Source organism: Callospermophilus lateralis, chromosome 9, assembly GCF_048772815.1.
Source record: "Callospermophilus lateralis isolate mCalLat2 chromosome 9, mCalLat2.hap1, whole genome shotgun sequence".
Lineage (NCBI taxonomy): Eukaryota > Metazoa > Chordata > Mammalia > Rodentia > Sciuridae > Callospermophilus > Callospermophilus lateralis.
In genome coordinates this window covers 97,014,779-97,021,196 of record NC_135313.1, presented here as the reverse complement: position 1 = coordinate 97,021,196, position 6,418 = coordinate 97,014,779, and the positions used below count along the sequence as shown (strand labels likewise).

The window sequence follows — 6,418 nt, the reverse complement described above, 5'->3', positions numbered from 1 at the left end:
GCCCAGTGGTCGCGCGCCCCTTCCGGCCAAGGAAGGACACTGAAGATTGGGGCCCACTGGGCCGCAGGCCGCGTCCAGGGCCAGGGGATGTAGCTGGGGGACGGCGGGGCCCAGCAAAGCCTGCCCACCCGGCCTATTTGCCATCACAGGGAGGTCTATGCTCCCTGGGGCTGAGCGATCCCAACCTGTTCCAAAGCTGAAGCTGCAGGGTACTGAGATACCAGCCAGATGTCTTCCCATGAAGGACCAGTGGTGGCCCAGGGCAATGGGGTTCCTCCCGGTAACAGGCGAATTGACTCAGTAGAACTGGCTAAGCTGGGACCCCTGCCCAAAGAGAAGGGCAAGCGGGTAATTGCCAACCCAGACAAGGCTGAAGACGGGCAAACGTGCCCACTGCCCAAGGAAGAAGAGGAAGAGGTACCTATACTGAAGCTCCCCCTGCAGGCTCACCATGCCATGGAGAAGATGGAGGAGTTCGTGCATAAGGTCTGGAAGGGACACTGGAGGGTCATCCCTTTTGAGATGCTCCCTTACTGGCTGAAGGACAATAACTATTTGCAACATGGCCACAGACCACCCATGCCCTCCTTTCGGGCTTGCTTCAAGAGCATCTTCCGCATCCACACAGAGACTGGCAACATCTGGACCCATCTGCTTGGTTTCGTGCTGTTTCTCTTTTTGGGAATCTTGACCATGCTGAGACCAAATATGTACTTCACGGTCCCTCTCCAGGAGAAAATGGTTTTGGGCATCTTCTTTCTGAGTGTGCTCGTGTGCCTCAGCTTCTCCTGGCTCTTCCACACTGTCTATTGTCATTCAGAGAAAGTCTCTCAGACCTTTTCAAAACTGGACTATTCAGGGATTTCTCTACTGATAATGGGGGGCTTTGTCCTCTGGCTCTATTACTCCTTCTATTGCGCCCCGCAGCCTCGGCTCATCTACCTCTCCATCATCTGTGTCCTGGGCATCTCTTCCATCTTGGTGGCACAGTGGGACCGGTTTGCCACTCCTGAGCACCGGCAAACAAGAGCAGCAGTGTTCCTGGGACTTGGCCTCAGTGGTGCTGTGCCCGCCATGCACTTTACTATGGCTGAGGGTTTTGTCAAGGCCATCACAGTGGGCCAGATGGGCTGGTTCTTTCTCATGGCTATAATGTACATCGCCGGAACCGGCTTTTACGCTGCTCGGATTCCTGAGCGCTTCTTTCCTGGGAAGTGTGACATATGGTTCCAGTCCCATCAGATTTTCCACATCCTGGTAGTGGCAGCAACCTTTGTCCACTTCTATGGGGTCTCCAACCTTCAGGAATTCCGTTATGGCCTGCAAGGTGGCTGTACTGATGACTCCCTTCTCTGAGCCTTCCCACCTTGAGGTGGAGGAGGAACGTCCCAAGTGCTTCTAAAAATAACTTCTTTGCTGCAGCAAGAGGAAGAGTCTCTGAGTTGTCTGTTTGTAGAAGAAACCTCTTAGAGAGTTCTGTACACTTTAAGCTTCAGCTCACTTTCACAGACACAGGGCAATAAACTTTCTATTTCCATTCCCCTAGCTGGGTAGGGTGGGGATGGTCAACATAGTCATCTACTTTCTTGGCAGTCACCCTCCTCAACAAGACAACTTCTGGTCCCTCACAGAGACAGTACTTTGAAGCTCATTTTGAGATTTTTACCCTCTCCTTCTACCATTTAAGGAAAAAAAATTATGGACTGGGACTCTTCAGAAATTCTGTTTATTTCTGAAAGAAAACGTCCCTCCCTTACCCCTGTCCTTACTTTATAACCTGGCTTATAACAGGCCATTTATTTTCATAGCCCGCTTTTCAAAAACAATTATAACCCATCTTTCTAGGGCCTAGCACTGATTACATAGCAGGAAAAAAAAAGACACATTTTTTTACATAGCCTGTCTAATCATGAAAGTGTGTCCAGACTTTAAATAACTTGAGTTTTGATTCTTTTTTTCTTGGTAGAGTAATGTAAAATTAAAACTGGGGAAAGATATTTAATATTTAATACTAAGCTTAAAAAGAAACTTGCTCTTATTGAAATGTATCTCAATGCAAAAACTATGATGATAATAAAAGAAAGTACAGTGAAACAAAACAAAACAACATCAACAAAGATCTCTATTGTGTATATTCACCACAGTTTCTTAAGTCATTCACATATTGAAGGGCATTTGGTCTGGTTCCAAAATTTGGCTATTGAGAATTGTGTTGCTATAAACATTCATGTGGTTATATCAGTATAGTAGGATTATTTTAGTAAATTTGGAAAATACCAAGAAGTGGAATAGCTGGGTCATATGGTGATCCCATTGCTAGGTTTTAAGGAATCTTAAAATGCTGTCTAAATTGTTTGCATTAATTTGCAGTTCCACTAACAATGTGTAAGTCACCTTTTCCCTACATCTTCACCATCATTTATTATAATTTATTATTGTATTCATGATAATTGCCATTCTGACTGAAGTGTGATGAAATCTTAGTGCAGTTTTGATTTTCCTGATTGCTAGAGGTGTTGATACATACATATATATATATATATTTGTTGACCATTAGTGTTTTGTGTTTTAAAAAATTCTATATGATCTTTTTTCCCTATTTGTTGATTGTGTTCTTTGTTTTGTTTTGTTTTTTTCTTTGTTTACTAATTGTTTGATTCTGGTGTTAAACTTTTTTGAGTTCTTTATATATTCTGGATATTAAGCCCCTATCAAAGGAGTAGTGGTAAAGATTATCTCCCATTTCTCTTTATACTCTTAATCATTTCCTTTGCTATGTATAATCTGATGAGAGCCTACTTACTGATTTTTGGATTTATTTTTTTTTTTAGCTTTAGGGTTCTTCTTAAGAAAGTTAATGCCTGAAAAAATATGACTGTTGGGCTTATGTTTTCTCTAGAATTTTCAGTTTCTAGTCTAGTTCCTAAGTCTTCAATCTATTTTAATTTGACTTTTGTACAGAGTAAAAGAATTTTAGTTTAATTCTTCTACATTTGGATATCCAGTTTTCCCAGCACCATTTGTTAAAAAGGGTATCTCTTCACCAACATAGTTTTGGCACCTTTGTCAAGTATCAGATGGCTATACATATGTGAGTTTATCTCTGTGTCTTCTATTTTATTCCAGTTGTGTTCTTGTCTATTTTGATGCCAATTAAATGCTGTGCTATTTTTCTTTAGTTCTGTAGTATAATTTCAGATGAGGTATTATGATGCATTCTACACCACTCAGGATTGTTTTAGCTACTCTGAGTCTCTTACTTATTTTTCTATATGAATTTTAGATTAAGGAGCTATAGGTAAAAGGCATTAAGAACATCTTTAATGAGACAGTAGTATAAAAAATTTCCCATATTAAAAATGATATATACATTCACATACAGGAGCCTTATATAACCCCAAATGTAGATTTTATTTTCTAATACTTACTTTGTGTCCTGTAATATGGTCTAGGTTCCATGAGCTGTTGAAAAGAAAGTAAATTCATCTGTTTTGGAGGACACACTCTGTAGACATCTTTAAGTCCATTTGATTTATTGTACTATTTGGGTCAAAATATCTTCACTGATTTTGTATTTGTGTGATCAGACTCCTGGTGACAAGTGTGTGTTGAAATCACCCAGTATTATTATTGTTTGTATCTGGTATTTAATGTTAAGAAAGATTTTGTTGTTGTTGTTGTTTATGTGTTGTTTTTTTTTATGTAACTAGGTACATTGATTTTTGGAGCATGGATATTTTTTATTTCTACAACTTCTTATTGGATTGTTACCTTTATCAGTATGTATTGGCCACCTTTGCTTCTTCTGATTAATTTTTGCTTGAAATCTGGTTTGTCAGGTTTGAGAATATCTACTCCTGCTTATTTTTGGACTCTATTTAAATGGAATTATTTTCCAACCTTTTACTTTTAGTCTATGGAGTGTCTGTCTATGGCATGAATCTGTTGCAAACAGCATATAGTTGGATCTTATTTTTTAATCTATTCTGCCAATCTATGTCCTTTAATTATGGGGTCAAGACCATTTATTTTCAGTGTTACCATGGTTTGATTTTTTGTTGTTTCTAGCCATTTTGGTTCATTTACTATATTTAATCCTGTCTTTATTTTCATTTAGTTGGTTACTCTTCTAATGATTTTCATCTATTTGGGAAATTTGGGGTTCATTTGGGGTTTCTGTATATGTGGTATATCTTTGAGTATTCTTTGTAGTATTGGCTTAGTGGTTGTGAATTATTTTAATTTATCATTATTATGGAAAGTTTTTTCCATCAATTTTGAAAGATTACATTCCTGCATATAGCAATCTTGGCTGGCAATTATTTTCTTTTAGAGCTTGGAATATCTTCTTCCAGGCCTTCCTTGATTTTTGAGTTTGAGTTGGAAAGTCACAAATGAGCCTTATTGGTTTGACTCTAAATTTGACAAAAAATTTTTCTCTTGTAGTTTTTTAATTTTGTCTATTTGGGATTTTGTGTATTTGGGTTTCTGTATGTGAATGTCTATCTCATTTCTACTATGGGAAAATTTTTATGCTACTGTCTCACTGAAATGTTCTTAATGCCTTTCACCTATATCTCCATAACCTGTTTTATTACAAGACTCTCATACTTGTTCTCTTAATGCTATCCCAGAGTTCTTATATATTTGGATCATGAGCTTTTAATTTTTCCTTTTATTGAATACTGAATATTCAAATTTACATGTACTATCTTTAAGGCCTGAATTTCATTTTTCCCCAACATAACCTGTTGGTGATACTTTCAAGTGAATTTATTTGTTGTTATTGTTACCAAGGATTGAAACCAGAGATGCTTACCTACTGAGCCACATTCTCAGACCTTTCTAAAATACTTTATTTAGAGACAATCTCTCCAAGTTGCTTAAGGTGTTGCTAAGTTGCTGAGGCTGGGTTTGAATTTGTGATCCTCTTGCTCCATCACCCAGACCTTCTGAGATCACAGGCATTTGGCCACTGTGCCAGTGGTATTCAGGTGAATTTTTAATTTGATTCACTGTGTCTTTCATTTCTAGGAGTTCTAATTAGCTTCTTTTCAATATCTCTATTTCTTCATTAAAATGATCTTTTCTCTCTCATAATTCTTTACTTAATTCATTCCTTTGATCTTTCTTTAGTTCATTGAGTATCTTAATACTCAGTTTTTTTGTAGTCTTTTTGTGAAATTTTTTCATTCACTTCCATATGGGTTCCCTTGTTGGGGTATTTTGAATATTGTGGAGAGATTTGTTTGCCCATTTACTCCTATTTTCAGAGATCTTAGACTTGTGATCAATTAACATGGATTTTCCTTCCTTATTTATACATGGGTCATTTTGTAAGCAGCTATATTTTATGTTCTGGGACATCTCTCTGGTTTTAAAGTATAAACAGATATACAGGAGTGAGACACAAGGTCCCTCTCTGGTTTTTCCACTTGAGACCTGGTTGTTAGTTTGAGGTTTTTGTCTCCTCTGTTCTATGTGTTGAAATGTTATTGAGGCTTGAATAGAGCTAATTGTGTGTAGAGAGAGGTTTGTTGTTACTTGACTGAGTTGTGAGGATGGCTCAACAGCAGAATTTCTACTCTGTGAACTTGAAGGTTTCTAATCACTTTCCATCAACTCTGAGAGGAAGAGGGGAGTCAGGGGTAGTGATATTGTTAGCAACAGATGTATAGACTGAAGATAAATGTCTGGTGTCTACTTTGGCATCTCTACCACTGATTGCCACCTGTATAGGAATGGTAAGGTTAGCATTTAGCATCGGCACCAGCAATAAACAACATGAACTGGATCAAATATTAAACTTCAGGTGTCTACTACATCACTCACTGTATTGATACTCACAACAGTAATAGAATAGAAATGATATAAACCATGCCATTCTATCAGATGGTGGAATTACAGTTTTCAAGTAAAGAGAAAATTGAATATAAAGGCAAGAGAAATTTTGAAATATTTTAAAAGTGAACAGAGGAGAGGCAGGAAACATTAGCAGATTATAGCTATCCAAGAGGAGGAGTGAAAATAACTAAAAGCAATAAAATAATGAAGAGAGAACATGAAAATTTGACTATCACTTTGGGATCAGAGTGAAGAAGGGGAAATAAGAGGAACAAAAACCAAGGTACAAAGAAACAAACAAATTTAAGATGAAAACAACTCAAATCCTATATATATAATAGGCATTAAGTAATTTTATCCATATATAATTTTATCCCACATAAGTCAAACGAAGGCTAAAGAACAAACACATGAGGAAGAAAGCAATTAAAATAAAATCGTGTGTGTGTGTGTGTGTGTGTGTGTGTGGGTGGGTGCAGTGAGAACGCACCCACCCATACAGCCACTCCCTGACCCAAATTTTCAGAATGGAAAAAGTAAAATATAATTAAATGACATAACATTTTAAAAACAT

At 37.7% G+C, this 6,418-nt stretch overlaps 1 pseudogene; it reads left to right on the top strand.

Annotated features, from left to right (window-relative positions):
* The first annotated feature begins 228 nt into the window (after window positions 1-228).
* On the top strand, window positions 229-1,356 carry LOC143407355 (adiponectin receptor protein 1 pseudogene; annotated as a pseudogene).
* The last annotated feature ends 5,062 nt before the right edge of the window (window positions 1,357-6,418 follow it).